Source organism: Phasianus colchicus, chromosome 3 (genome assembly GCF_987193195.1).
Source record: "Phasianus colchicus chromosome 3, bPhaCol1.hap1.1, whole genome shotgun sequence".
Taxonomy (NCBI): Eukaryota; Metazoa; Chordata; class Aves; order Galliformes; family Phasianidae; genus Phasianus; species Phasianus colchicus.
This window is the reverse complement of record NC_143438.1, coordinates 21627037-21642909: the sequence shown is the minus strand read 5'-3', so window position 1 is coordinate 21642909 and position 15873 is coordinate 21627037.

Below are 15873 nucleotides of genomic sequence, written 5' to 3'. Positions count from 1 at the left end.
GTTTATGAAGTCTTCAAAAGTGCTGTGCTCCAGGTCCCCACAGCCCTGCCCTACCTCACCGTGGCCTACATCCATTTGGGTCTGTGCTCAGGACCACAGCCTGGTTACACCTCAATCTGGCAACAGGGAAGTCCCTCAGGCTGGGGCTGCCCTGCTCCTGGTGAGATGCTGGAGTGGGTCCTGACTGGCCAGTCCTGCCTGGTCCACCAAGTGGCAGCCCATGCTCCTTGCCCAAGGAATTCACTGGTCCCCACAGTGCCGCTAGTTTCACTCTGGAAATTCAAAGGTGTCCTTGGATACATAATCAAAGCTAGAAAAATTAGGATGAAAAAACTGGTGATGAAAAATTTACCTACTGTAATTCCTGTCACTGATTCTCAAACATAGAAGGGATCAGCTAAATTTCTGTATGTAATCTGTATTACTTGTATGGAAGTTTGCTTTTTCTGTAACATTATTTGAGTTATGGGTTAAATGTTCACCTGTCTTTTTGAACACTGTGAGTTTAAATCCAAGCATTCAACCAGTGTCATTGCATTCTCTCTTTGAGAAGCAGATATAACTATAATCTTTAATCTTCTTTATCATCTAACACCAGCCTGTGTCTGACACATTTCTGCAATTTTTTTCCCTGCAGGAAGTAGTGAGCTATTCAGCAAAATTTCTTGCTTTCTCAGCAAGGCACCACAGTCTCAGTAGACTTTCTTTTTCTTTTTCTTTTTCTTTTTTTTCCCCTTTTCTCTCATTTATTTATTTATTTACTTTCACTCAGGAAAAACTCTTTTAGTACTCTCTGTGGTTTCTTTTACAACAGAGATGCATCTACAGCTTTGTGCAGTTTTGTGACTGTCAGTATTTATATAATCGTGAGAACTACTAGCATTCCATGGGGTATCTAATTTCTGGCTTCTTTGGCTTGCTTTGCTAGAGCACTTCAGCCTACTATTGAACAAGCTGATATGAATGGCTCCACTGGAAGATTTTTACATGAATCAAAGCTGATATCAAAATGCAGTGTGACGTGAACAATTTCTGCTTTTATTTCTTCTTTGTTAGAAAAGGAGTAAAAAACAGAAGTGCTTTTAGTATGGTCATCTTCTTTCTCAACTGGTTCTCTGGTCAATACCACCTCATGAAGAGAGAAGGGATTTTTTTCACTTCAGATATCATTCCGAGTTTGAATTCTGGATATAATTGAGGTAACTAACTCTGAAAATCATCCATTTTCTATAAATTTCTTTTACAAATGATAAGGAATCTGCACTCACTGAAATAAAAATGAAATTAAGTCTTTGATTTAAAAAGAAAAGAGAATATTTTTACCCCTTTCTTATTATAGCATTATAAAAAATATTTCTAAGGCTTTTTAGAAATTAGATTAATTCTTATCACTTATTTGGCAGTACCTCCTAAGAATTAGTGCCACAAGAATTCAATGAATAGAGACTTAATTAATAGTTTATAAAAAGTAAGAAGATTGCTAAAACTGTAACAGCCCTTCATCAACAATGCTAGCAATAATCTTCAAGAAAATTATCTTTACTTGAAGTATCTAAATAAATGGTTTGTGACAGAAGCAAACTATTAAAATGTTGAAAAAAGTAGATTGAGAAATTGTGCATGTGCATATTGTGAATTGATTGATCTGTAATGCAATATGAAAGCAAAATTTTAATTTTTAAACTGAAAGACTTGTGATTATAAATCAACACATGGAGCGGGATGTCCATTGGTGTTATACAACAAAGTCTATTCAGCTAATCAAATTATCATGAAATACATCAGCTGGTTATATCAGCAGCATAACCATAAATGCATTTTTTATGGCAAATATAAAGATAGCTCATTAGGAAGAAAAAAATCTGGAACTCAAAGCGGTTGTATGCACACAAATGGTCTCTTCAGATAATTAATTGGCCTAAAAATTAGTATGAAAACCACCAGATTTTATTTGCCAGTATACATGTTAACACATTTTAAAAATTTTAGAGTACTAGCCAAATAGCTACAGAGCTTTCCCACAGAAATTCACAATTTATACTGAATGCCAACTTATAATCACACTTCATTACAGCCAGGAATTGAAACATGGTAGAGGAATGAGCTGAGACTTTAGTCTGTTCTCATTGGTGACATGAAATTTTGCTTGACAGCTGTATTTTATATTCTGTTGTACTCTTGTAAACTACATTTGCAAAGAAGGTTGGAAGGGAAAGGTTTTTAGAAGATAGACTGATGAAATTAGATGATCAGAGGAGGCCTCTGGCATGCTAGCATTATTTATAATAGCTGCTGTGTTTTCCTTCAAGTCTGAAATCGTGCTTGAGATATTCTCATTTTTATTGTTTTCCAAGCTTTATTAACTATTACATTTCTTGAAGTGCATACTTCATTTTTCTAGTATGCACATGTGAAACCTGCAAATTCTCTTTTCCTCTTTCTCGGTCTTATCCAGTGTCTTCTCACACAGTTGATTTGAGCTTCTTTGAAATTTAGGAACAAAAGGCCATTATGGATTAAAGTAGATTTTTCCTAATATGACTGATTATATCTGTACTACAAAAGGATTTGAGACTGCATTATAGCAGGTGTAAGTAATCTCACTTCAATTTACTTAGTATCAATGAAAGTCTATTAATACTTAATAAAATGTGGCTAAAATCCAACAGAGACACAACATTTATTTGATCAATAACTGATTGTTTAATTTCAACTCACAATGATGACCTGAAGCTATAGTGTATACGTACTGCTTCATTGCTCTAAATCCTCTTAGCAGGCTTTTACATCTATAAAAATGAGATCGCTGTGAATTATTTTGAAGCATATACACAAAAAGCAAAGATGTGGGGGCAAGTAATCTTTCAATTTTACTGCCTTATATTATGCATCAAGATATAGAAATAAAATATTTGGATAAATACATTGGGGCTGCTCCAAAAGTAATGTTTCCTATTTTCTTATATTGGGTCATAGTGTAGAGCCTGATGTTGGTGGCATAGCAGTCAAGTTTGAATCTTCCCAACAGTATTCCATTCAATGCTATTATTATTATTATTATTATTATTATTATTATTATTATTATTATTATTATTATTTTATTTTAAGGGGTGTTCTTGTAGGTTTTTTTTTGTTTCAGTTTGTATCGTAAACATCAATCAGCCCCTAGCTGAATAGTGGTTCCCCTTTTATTTACCAAAATCTGTGTAGTTAGAGTATTTGGGGGATATGAAAACAAATATTAATTTTCATTTATGTAGGCACCCCACATCACATCAACTCAAGAATCATGATTTATTCTCCTGAGTTTGAGTTATTAGAAAAACACAGAAACATAAATTCCCTACCTAGTCAATGAAGAAAGATGAAAAGCATGATTTTTTTTTTTTTTTTTTTTTTTTTTTTCATCAATCACCCTCAGGAAGTGCTTTGCTATTGAGTAACTTATTAGGATTTCAAGCCTGAGTATGTTGCTTATTTAAGAATTTAAGATTTTCAACAAATATTTGATTAAAAAGCCGTTGCACTGTTTATAATATATGAATGCCTGTTCCCCCTTGCATATAAACTATACATTGTTAGTAAAAATCTTTATCTGTAGGAATGATGATCCTTAGATATCAGCTCATATATTTATTATACATAAAATATATTCTTTTTAAATAACACAATTGCTCATCTCATGCCAAGTGATGCCCAGCCAGTCACCCATTGGCTGTTCCCCCAGCCAACTTCCTACAGCTTTACAGTTTTTTTTCGTATGATGTCATATGGTATGAAATAACTGTGGCCAGTTTAGGTCAAATATACTGGTTCTGTTCCCTTCCAGCAAATTGTGACCCTCCAGCCCATCTCATTTTCAGGACAGCATGAGAAGCTGAAAAGTCCTTGACTTTGTATGGCAGTGCTCAGCAACAACTAAAACATTGGTGTGTTATCATCATTGTTGTTCTCTAAAAGTAGAAATATAGCATTATACTAGACACTATGAAATTAAATCAACTCTATTCCAGCTGAAACCAGAGCAAGGAATATCTCTGAACTTTATCAGATCTACTCCAGTACAGATAAATGCCTTATCAACATATTTTGTCGTGAATTTCTACTTTAAAGTATTTTCATTTTTGCATATGCTTTTATTGGATTTTGAATTAATCTTGATTTTTCTTGACTTTTCATGTAAAAAGTTATTGTTGTACCCAATAAGGTAATTCTCTTTCTTTGTTTAATTGGTGGCTGCTGATAAAATAATAGATCAGCAGCAGCAGGAGATTGTTACAGATTCCTTCAGTAGTACAGCATATGAAATAAGTCAGTTGAAAACTTGAAAGGCCGCAGTGTAATCATGAAATGTCAGGAAAGGTCTGTGATCTTCCAAAGTGGCAGGAAAAAGAAAAAAGGAAGGAAGGGAGGGAGGGAGGGAGGGAGAGGGGAAATTAGAGATTGTTCTGTTTAGACTGTTCAGAAGACTTAAATTTATTAATTAATGGTACTTAATGAATATTTAGTTCTCAGTAAGTAATATAATACATAGTGTGTACGTTACTTTGTAAAGAATTGTCTTTAACATTTGCATTTAAAATTAGTTTTGAGTAGTGTGGATCATGCTGAGATCCTGAATTATACTTTTTCACAGCAGTCCTATCCTGTAAAAGTAAAGCAAATAAGTTAAAATCTTATATAACAGAGTAACAATGTCACCTCCTGCCTAGGAGGAATCAGTTATTTGAGAAAATTTGTTTAAAAGCACTATAAAAAAGAACATTACTCAGAGTAATGGGTATTTAATTTTATAAAATATTATTTTGTCTCAGTTCTTTCTTAAATTAGGTTTCCTGACAGATTGTGAGAATTCATGTAAGTGGATAACAAGGTATGTATGTTTTCTATGGCAAGAGAAATACTAACAACAATTTGATTCTTTCAGTAACACATAAATTGAAAATAATTCCTTTGGGATATGTAGTTATATTCCTTTAAAACTATACTAATATCAAAATCATGCAATTTTATTTAGTTATTTTTTAAATTTATTTTATTTATTTACTATATACTTCATACTTTCTACTTGCCATGTCTGGTTTTATATCATCAGAAAAGCAAAGAAAAGATCAGTGAGAGATACAGTGATAGACACGAGAATGGTAGAAGAGTAGAAGATAGATGTAGGAATGACAAAAAGCAAGCTTTTTTTTTTTTCTTTTTTTTTCTTTTTTTGTGAAAAGAGGCAGAGTAGGTGATGCAGACAATTAAAGAACTGTATTTAGTCTTTCTAGGTAAGTGAGTGTAAGCACAAACTGGTGTGTTTGCATAACAATGAAAGAGGTGTGTGTAAAAGAAGAGCAGAACAAGCTACTGATTTGACATGTGAAACTGTTGCAGGGATACAGAAGAAGCAAATTCCTCTGTATGGTGGAAATCCATTAGAGAATTTAGACTACCTTAACAAATTTGTACCCTTAAAGTGTATGCCTTTTGAGTCTGGTCGTATCCATGATGTGCATGGAGAGTCATTCATTTCCTTCCTTTCTACTGGAGTCATTTACATGTACAAATTTTCATTGTATATCCCTTCATATATGTTTATTGCTAGACTAAGCAGATTCCAGTTTCGATTTTCACCTCCAGCATGTAGTTTCTCAGACTCAGTCAACTTCCTACATTTTTACGGAAGTGTGGAAGTCTGTGTTGACTCATGTTAGCAACATTTCTAAAAGCAAAAGTCTTATCAGTATTAGAAACATTCTTTCATATGTTTTGGATAGCAATTTACATGTTAATTCCTCTCAATATAAGCTTTATTTTTCTCTTCTGGATAATATGCTATCTTGTGTTCAATTTATGAAACACTTTATGCTTCACATCCTTTTTGATGGAACTGCTGTCTGACCTGAGCCATTTCTCACCTTGTTCCTGACGTGTTATTTCTTCATAAATATGATACTTTTGTCCTTGAACTTGCTGAATCACAATCTGGAATCTTTCTCCAATTTTAATCTTATCCTTCAAAGTTCTTTAAATTCATTCCCACCTGGCATCCTCGCTAGGCATAAGTATCCTGTTCATAGCACGTCCAAGTCAGTAATGTGTGCATGGAATAATAGAAGAACAATGAAAAAGAGCTACAGAACATCTTCAGAATTCAGTAAATAAATGAAGAATAATTCAACACAAATAAGAAGTAGAACAGAACATATTTTTCTTTCAGAAACTGTTACAATTGGCAAATTTATTAGTCCTACTCTACTTAAATCCAAATAAGTTTCAAAAATATTTTAAAGAGAATTTGAAGATTCACTTGCATCCAAGTGTGGAGCCCCCAGTAGAAAAAAAGACAGGGAGCTGTTGGAGAGGGTCCAGAGGAGGGCCACGAAGATGATCAGGGGACTGGAGCACCTCCCCTACGAAGACAGGCTGCATGGGCTTGTTTCAGCCTGGAGAAAAGAAGGGTGCAGGGTGACCTCATCGCAGCCTTTCAGTACCTAACGGGAGCCTACAAACAGGAGGGGAGTCAACTCTTTGAAAGGGTAGATAACTGCAGGACAAGGGGAAATGGTTTTAAATTGAGGGAGGGGAGATTTAGGTTGGATGTTGGGGAAATTCTTTACAGAGAGAGTGGAGAGGTACTGGAACAGGCTGCCCAGAGAGGTTGTGGATTCCCCATCCCTGGAAGTGTTCAAGGCCAGATTGGATGGGGCCCTGGGCAGCCTGGTCTAGCATTAAATGAGGAGGTTGGTGGCCCTGCCTGTGGCAGGGGGTTTGGAGATTCATGATCCTTGAGGTCCCTTCCAACCCTGGCCATTCTGTGATTCTGTGATTATGTGAAGATGGGAGCCTTTGTATGAATAGAGGATTAGTACTAGATGAACTTCTGTCTTTGAGCAAAACACTTTTTTTTACTTGTCATTAATACAGAAATGTAATATACTGGAATCTATTTAGAGTTACTGGTGTAAGTGGACTATGTCTCTATTGCTAATAGATGTTTCTTTTACATATTAAATGTATAACTAACTTGTTTGGGAATCTTTGAGTCATTTCAGTAATTTTACTTTCTACTGTCATAATTAAAGTTGAATGCTTTTGTTGCATAGTTTTCTAAATTACTGTCATACATCTTATTCTCTGTCTTAAAATTGTTTTATATATATATGTCTGTATATATATATCTACAATGTTATGTAATACAATGAGAGTTAGTAGAAAAGTTTAAAGCATTGCTTCACACCTTTACTGGTATATCCTTCCTTTTAGCCAGTAAACCACCTGTGATCTTTCTTTGTAACATCAAGTCACTTTGTTTGAATCTACTAATCCAGCTATTGTTCAGAGAAGTAAATCACTATTTTCAGATGTTGCTTTCTGGTTTATGATTAAATCAAGGACAGGTACAGCTTTGATAGTGCCTTAGCAAAAACTCTGTGAGCTCAAATCAGGCACATGAAACAACAATCTCAGGACATCAAGGACCTTATATATCCATACACTTGTACTGGCAGCATATGTCCTCACCACAAGCATCTACACTGGCTAAATTGTATACCACAGAGAGGTGCAACAGTTTTTATGAGGAGCACAGTCAGAGCTCCAGGAATCTGACAAGCTGCTGCTGATGTACTAAGGTCATCTCAAGATTGATGTCGTCTTTGTTGTCAATCTTTCTCCAGCACTGCTATTCTTCTCTTTCTCTTGTTTTCACTGCCAGGTTTCAAGTGCCTGCCTCTTCTCACATTTTCTGTGACACCCCGCTGAGTTTTTGAAATACTTGACTTGTAAATTATTCCTTCTCATTAGAAGCTGTTCCTACCACCAACCTGCGAAACAGAGATACCAGAAGGCTGCAAATGAATAGAGATGTGCCAAAAAGCATGAATATCTGCTCCAGCAAATGGATACTTGGTACCATGGTAGGCATCACACGCTGAGAAAGGTGTCCACAGATCCTCTTAATATCATTTCTGGACTTCAGTTGTTTTAGATGTCTTTGATACACGACAGCAACCGTGTAACTTTTGAATATAGTAAGATTTCCTGTGAGCTTGACTTTCTGTTTCAGCACACAAACACATTGGTGAGATCACTTCTCATGCTTGGAGATAGGTCAAAACTGCTTGTGTGGACTGACACTACACTGATTCAAATTAGAAAAAAATTCATACATTGTGTCTCATTGTATACAAAGCAAAGGCAATGAAAGATGATATTTAAAAGCTGGAGACTAACCAAATAGCAAAGTCATATATCTTCTCTTGAAGCTAACCTCAACAAACAGTGTTTTTAATTATTTAGGCAAAATCTAGACCAGAAGCATAAGAAGGTCACATGGTAGTTTATTTTCTGTCCACACGGCTGTCTTTTGTAAGTTGATTTTTTTCTTTGTACAGAAGAATCTCTAAAGGAATAACCTCTCCTCTCCAAACTGCAGACTATTGCATGTATAATAATGTTAACTAGTTTTTCCTCTTCACTGATACTTTTCTTAAAAAAAAAAAAAAAAAAAAAAAAGGTAATCAATTCCACCTAAAATTAAAATTGGGAATAATTATCATAATAATAATCATAATAATCATTTAGTAAGTAATAACTATATATTATAAGACATGGATTTACAGTAAGTGAGTAACTTTATACCTTGAATCACAGAATTGTTTGAGTTGGAAAAGATCCTTATAGGCCATGTAGTCCAACTCCCCTGTAATGAACAGGGACACCTACAGATAGATCAGGTTGCTCAGAGCCTGGTCCAGTCTGGCCTTGAATATCTCCAGGGGCAGGGCTTTCATTACCTCTCCGGGCAGCGTGTTCCAATGCCTCACCATTCTTTCAGACTTAGATTGTTAGACTCTGCTGGGTCTCATGTCATAAAGACTCTAAAAATAAATATTTCAGATAATGTAGTATTTGATTACAGTTGTGCTTTATTTCCCCCTTCCTTTTCACAGAGTGTAAAGCCAGGGCAGAAGTAGTGTTGTTGACCTAAATTCTCTGCCTTATGGCAGAGAAATACTGCTGCATAAATCTGTTACTTTTTTTGTGTCTTTTGTGACCTTAAAGTTGTCCCATTCATGTCTACATCTGTCTGAAAGCTGTTTAAGGACATCGACAAGAAAGGTGCACAGCAACTAAGAACAAGGGATAAAAATAGAGATCAGCATTTTCTAATGAAACACCATAAAATCTACCTAGGATGTGTTTGTGCCAGTCTATTTTCTTAACTATGTATTTGTCAGTACAGAGCAGAATGTTCTTTCTTAATCCATGAAGTCTTTGTATGTGAAAAATAAATATTTTGTATACAGACATTAACAAATTTCACCTTGCCACAAGGAATATCATAGTTAAACATAAAACACTGCTGACTCACTTTTGGGGGTTTTATTAAAGCAGCTGGAAACTGTAGACAGATTGCAAAGCCACTGTGTAAACACAGGGTCCCAAAGCACATCATCTTTGCCTAGTGTCAATGACATCCAAGTGCAATTTGATGGTGGCTGGTCAAATTTCTGTTCTACTTAGATGACTGTTTGTTCCAGATCTCTCACTATATAGAGAGAGAGGATGCAAGCCAGTAAATTTTATTTGGCCTGAGGTCTAGGGCCTTGCTCTATGGCAAGGTAACAAGTGCAGTTTCATCATAACTTAGGAACATGTAAATAACTTCCAGACAGATGGATACTTAGTTATATGTTATCTCTAAAATACGTTCCATTAACTTTGAGAATATAGGAATATAACTCAAATGCTATAAAGTCAGAGTAGAAAAAAAAAAAAACAAAAACAAACAAACAAACAAACAAAAAAAACCATGAAAAGTAAAATAATAATATTTTTTTAAAACTTTGCCTTATAATCCTTAAGAAATGATTTCAAAGTATTTAGCAGAATATGAAAAATTTGGGCTATAACTTTATTTGGGGATAACAAGGAATTTAAGTAAGAATACAATGTATATCTTATCAATATACAAATACTTCACTGTTTCAGTACTAGATACAAATTCAGCTATTTTTATCTATGATGATGATAAATTTATACCAAAAAAACACATATTTTTTCTATTCATTCTCTTCCTAAAAGAGCCTTTGAAGAAATCTGTGTGTGAAAGATGCAAAAATGATGTCTATTCCTTTCCCAGAAAAATTTCTGTAGCCTTATGGAGAAGAAAAAATGCTTGGTGTTACCTCACTACTTCAGAGTCCGTGGTGCATTTTTGCTGTGTTACCGGCTTCCTGTATAATTTTGAATGTATCATATAATGCTGAGTCAAAAAACCTTTTAGCAACATCCTGTTTGGTAGAACAGGACTGACTCCTCATTCAATAAAAATAAGAACTGCAAAAGCCATTTAAATGTATCATTATGTAATGCTGTTCATCCCTTAAGCTGCAGCATACAGCTTAACAAGATCAACAGTTATGTTACAAGACTGTAAGTTTCAGCATAATGCTGTTATGAGTCTCTAGGCCTTAGTGTCACAAAAGCTGTCATGAAACTTTTAGGACCCAAATTCTAGATCTCTTACAGAGGTCTCAGTGACCAAATACCTGTGACCTGTGAAGAGATTATCAGTGGCACTCAGATTAAACACTAAAAGAGATTCTCATAGGCTGTGGTTTCTCCCACTGCTTCAACAAATATATGCATGCACAGCCCTGGCCAGTATGAAAAAAAAAAAAAAAAACTGATTTTATTTTAAGAGGCTCAAGAGCCTGCCAAGTTCTGATACAAAGACTGTGTATCAGAATCCCGGAAGTCTCCTACTGTAGCTTCCCAGTAACCATATAGCAAGCAATTTTGACTTGTCTTATTTAATAATATCTGACTTCATTAAGTACTTTTTTTTCTTCATCTTTTCTATGTGAGAAAACATAGTTGAATAACTATGTGAAATAACTAAGTGAAATTGAAATGTTGAAAAATGTGTTTACAATGCTGCAGAACAACTTTCTGACCTCAAAATCATTAATTTATCAGTACTTTAAATCAAAAACATCTCAGTATTTTTTCTTACCATCTTTTCTTAACAAGTCTTATCATTTATTTGTTGTTGTTAGATCAGAAATGATCTCTTACTGTTTCTTTGGTTTATTACAGTGGAATTTTTGTTGCAGGGAATAGTACTACATCATTTGCTTCAAAGCAAATTTTTTTTCTTAGTTACACAAAAATATTATTCCCAAACAAAACTTCAACTCCATAATAACTTTATTTATGCATAAAATATGCAAGCAGTAATATTTGTTCATGAGAAGTAATCACCAATGGTTGATTACACAGCAAATAAAAATTTAGCATTTTCAATAACCTGAAGTTGTTTATTATGAATACACATTATATTTAATCTGTATGACTGTTATTTCAGATATGTAAATAGGGAAGATTAATTTTACTGGGTAGAACAAAAAAGTAACAGTTTGTTCTTTCCTTGCTTTGAAACAAAGTGTTCTGAGCTTCTCCTGTTTGCTCTGACTTTTCCTAGTAATGTTCTTTGCTGCAGGGTTTTAGGTGGGTAGTTGAAGGACAGACTTAAAAGGTTGGAATAATGATTACTTCTGGAGGGTTTGAGAAAATACTCAACTTTCTGAAATGATTGAAGTTATTCTTCTGTGTCACATTCGAAGTAATTTTACAGGGCCAGTTTTGGAGTAGCCAACTGCAACTAAGCTTGTCCTGTGGCATATATAAAACCTTAGTTTTTGATTCATATATCCTGGTTTGCTAAGCTTGTATTTCGCTCTGGTGTGTATTTAGGTGAAGATGCAAACATAGAACCCCATTGCTCTACTATCAAAATTGGAGGAGATGGTGCATTCTGTAAAATTAGCAGGAATAAAGTGTAACTGAATTGTGAATATGCACTTTTGATATTCTCCTGATTGAAGCTGTAACGGTGGAGTTAATTAAAATTGTAAGCTGCAGGTACTCAGTGCCTCAACTAGCAGATAAAAATGCGATTAGCATCACATAAAGGCAAATTGGATTAATTCCTCTTGGGGTATGACATACCCAGCAGACACACGACATTCCTGAGTTTAGCACACTGATTGTTGCACTGTATGAGACATCCCTGCAATGAGGAAAGTTTTGACAAAGGACAACAAAGCCACAGGGAACGTCCTTCTAGATTTGACACTCAGAAAATGCTCATGGTGAGTAATTGTTTACAAATTCTTTTATGCCTTTGACAAAAAGGGTGATATTTTCCTCTGAATATAGAACTGTTACAGAAAAAAAAGAAAAAAAAAATGATGAGGAAAAGTGGACAGGGTATTACATTTTTTTGTAGAAGCTCTGTTTAACCCAGCATTGAAAAGAAATTTCAACAAGGTAGACACTGAGAGCAAATATCTAGTCTTATCAACTGATTACATTTTGATTTCTGTGGTGTTGGAAACATAGCTAACATAATTCAGGCTTCATCAGCACAGAATCTACTGGATGAATCCTTGCCTGTGGAAAGAAATGCACCAACTTGGATTGATAAGATATCTATCCCGCTATGATGTAGTGACCTAGTTAAGTGTATATCTGAACCTTTGTAGGGCCTCCAGTATTTCCAGTCTGTGGACTGCCTTATATCATCATAATCTTTCCGATTTCTAGGGCTTGAGATATCTGTCTTCTGCCTCTTAGCCGCACAAGATTTTGAGCTGGAAAAGCTGGCCTCTCACCTGGCCAGTGAGGGTGGTTGACACATCAGTCTAACTAGGTGTGGATCAATAGCAAATATCTGAAGCCAAATTCAAAATTGACTTAGTGTAACTCTATTGTAACTTAGCTAAAGTCCCAAGGTACTGTATTCAGACAGTAGTAGGACAGGATGAACATCTTTGCATTAGAGCTAGTAGAAAGACAAAATGAAAGAAAATAATAAGAAAGTGAAAGGAACATCTGAACATCTCTGTCTCACACATTGGAAGTATTTGGACATGCTATGCATCACTACCAGTCCTATTTAGGAACATGTACATTTCAAACACGTAGGATTTCTGTACCCATGGCTGATATAATTTGATAACATACAAGTGACTGAAGGAAAGTTTTATTTTTAGTTTAATATTTTTCTGCCTCTGACAAAGTGTTCTGAAATCGGATGTCAGCAAATGTCAAATATACTGACTTGCCTGATTTGTTATCATAAAAGCATTGTAACTCATACTGCCATCATTTTCCCACTGAGCATTTTTTTTTCTGGGATTCTTCTAGAAAATGTGAAAATTAATCAGTTGTATGACAGGTTAGTCTAATGGGTTTGATAGTATAGTCCTGTGTAGTATTATTGCTCTGTTGCTTTTCTGTCTGATGCTCAGTTTCTGTTTTATTTCTAGAATACGCTCAATTTCCACAGATAATTCCTGGTGGGTGAAACTCCCAGGAAATACGGTTAGTGTGCTAGCAAGGCTACTCTGTATCACCTTCGAGAGTTTGTGGAGATGAGGGGAGTCCCAAAGCATGAAGAAAGGCAAAACTGCACCCAACTTCCAAAAAAAAAAAAAAAAAAAAGGATCGTCTAGGGATCTGTAGGTCAGTCAACTCCTCTTCAGCTCTCTTCAGCTCTTAGGAAAATCACAGAGTAAAATCTACCTGGGGCTCACTTCTGGTACATGCAGATGAAGGAATTGACTGAGAAGAGTCAGAATGGAATTACTGAGGGTAAATCATGCATGATCTTGACTTTAAGCTATTAAGCTGTTATTATTATAGCTGTTAAGCTATGGCATCAGACTAATCACTGGGAGGAGACCTTCATTGGAAACATGTGAATGATCTGTGACATTTAAATTGGAAGTTTTGTTTATACTTTCTTTAGCCTAGTATCTTTGTATCTTTTTGAAGTTTAGCAGTCACATTCATGTGCTGTGATTTAGTGGGTATCAGTTAAGTTAGTGCTGCCATGTAAGATTTTCTAAAGAATGTAGGTGGGGTTGTATGCAGTTATATTTGTTGACTAAAAATTGAATTACAAAGCTTTCAGCAAGATGAAGTGTCTGAGACGTCCAACTTTGCAATATGTTCAGGCCTCCACTCTGCAGAAATTTTAAATGTAAATAAACTGCTTTGTAGGTACAGTGTGACATCACAGTGTGGTAAAAATGAAGCTTATGCAGCCAGCTCCATATATTATTGTAATAAAAAAGATAAGTTAACAAATACAACATTTTTTTTTTTTCATGATTTTTTTGTGATAGAAGAGAGTTATAATACGATAGTGTAAATGTAAGAAAATCAGCACTCCCTGACACCAAGACATTGCTGGATCAAGGAGTGGAGAACTACTTTGCTTTGCTGTGGTTGTGTATCTGTCTATCTGTCTGTCTTTCTTTTCCTGTTTTTATCTTTTCGATTTTTCTTCTATTCTTTCATTCTTTGTAGTAGCCATTGCCTAACATTGTCTTAGAACTTTTAGCATAGAAATGAAGCCTACCGTAAAGTACTCTTACCTATAGTACTTATAAATCTTTATTAGTAAAATTAGCCAATTTTACCAAGTAAAGTATTAACTGCTGTTAGAAAGTTCTCAATAAAATAATTTGTATTATTATTCTGAGTCTTGGATGGCACACTTTTATTTGCCCAGGAAAATTCCACCTCCTTCAAGAAAAATTCTATGTCTCAGAATAAAAAGGTTGGAGCACTATGATTGCTATCTCCTGCCAATGACATGAATCTCTTGAAAATCACTTTCCCAACAGCTGTGAAACCTTGAACCATTTTACCCAATTGTGATTAGTAGTTTGTGAGCAGAAGTGTTTGAACATGTCCTAACAGAACCACTTTTTGGTTTGGAACTGCTTCAAGGGAAAAGAGAAATTATACTGATACCATTAGAAAAGAAAAGGTCAGATATAACAATTTCATCATTTTGGAAGTTTTAGCAGCATTTTATCAGCATTTTATCAGCATTTTATCAATTTTTGCTTTTTTTTTTTTTTTCCTTTTGCATATTTTTTCCTGTCACTGTAATTTTAATGATTGAATCATTTAAAATGGTATCACATAATTGAAGATATATGTGAGGAAAAACTTTTATGCTTGGAAGAATTCCACTGCTTTCAACTGATAAAGGAATATTGATGAAGTTACACTGACAGTATTTATTGAATTTATGAGATTTCTTGTTTTGTTTTTACAAGTAATGTTAAAATTCACTCCAAAAACTGAAAATAGAAGTTTTTATTTCTGAGAGTAGCATCCCTCACTACCTAAAGAGTTTATTTTGAAGAACACATGAAAAGCTATTACAAAACAAACAGACAAATAAAAAAAACTTTCTAGAAGTATAGTTACTTAATTTTGAGATAGTAATGTTGGAATAAAATCAGCTACTATACAAATGATAGTAACAGAACTTCTATATTTTTCTGTAATATAAAGTTTACAATTCTCTAAGTTTTTATTTTAGTTTTCTCCAAGTGCCTTAGAAAGTTACTTATATATCAGTATAGAGAAGATACTCTGACAGTAGGATGGAATGGTGTGCCCTAATATTGCATATCAAAGAATTGAGAATTAGAACAATACTTACACCTGTAAAAACAAAAATAAATATGGTAAACCTTCAAAATTAAAATAATTTTAATAATAAAGTACAATTAAAGAAAAAGAACAATAATATAATTGAACAATAATATAATTGAAAACCTTGAAAAAGATTTTTTTCATGACAGTTATAGTCAAAGCAGAAATGTTATAAGGATGCAGCTTAAAAAAAATAAATTGTAGACACTTGGAATGGTGTAAAAATAGTTTAATGGTTCATGTAAATCACTGAAAAAAAACCAGCAGCACATACTTTAAATATTTCAGAATGAGTACTACCTGATCCATTTGTTGAACATTGGCTAACCTAGTGAGGTATAAGGTAAGCTTTAT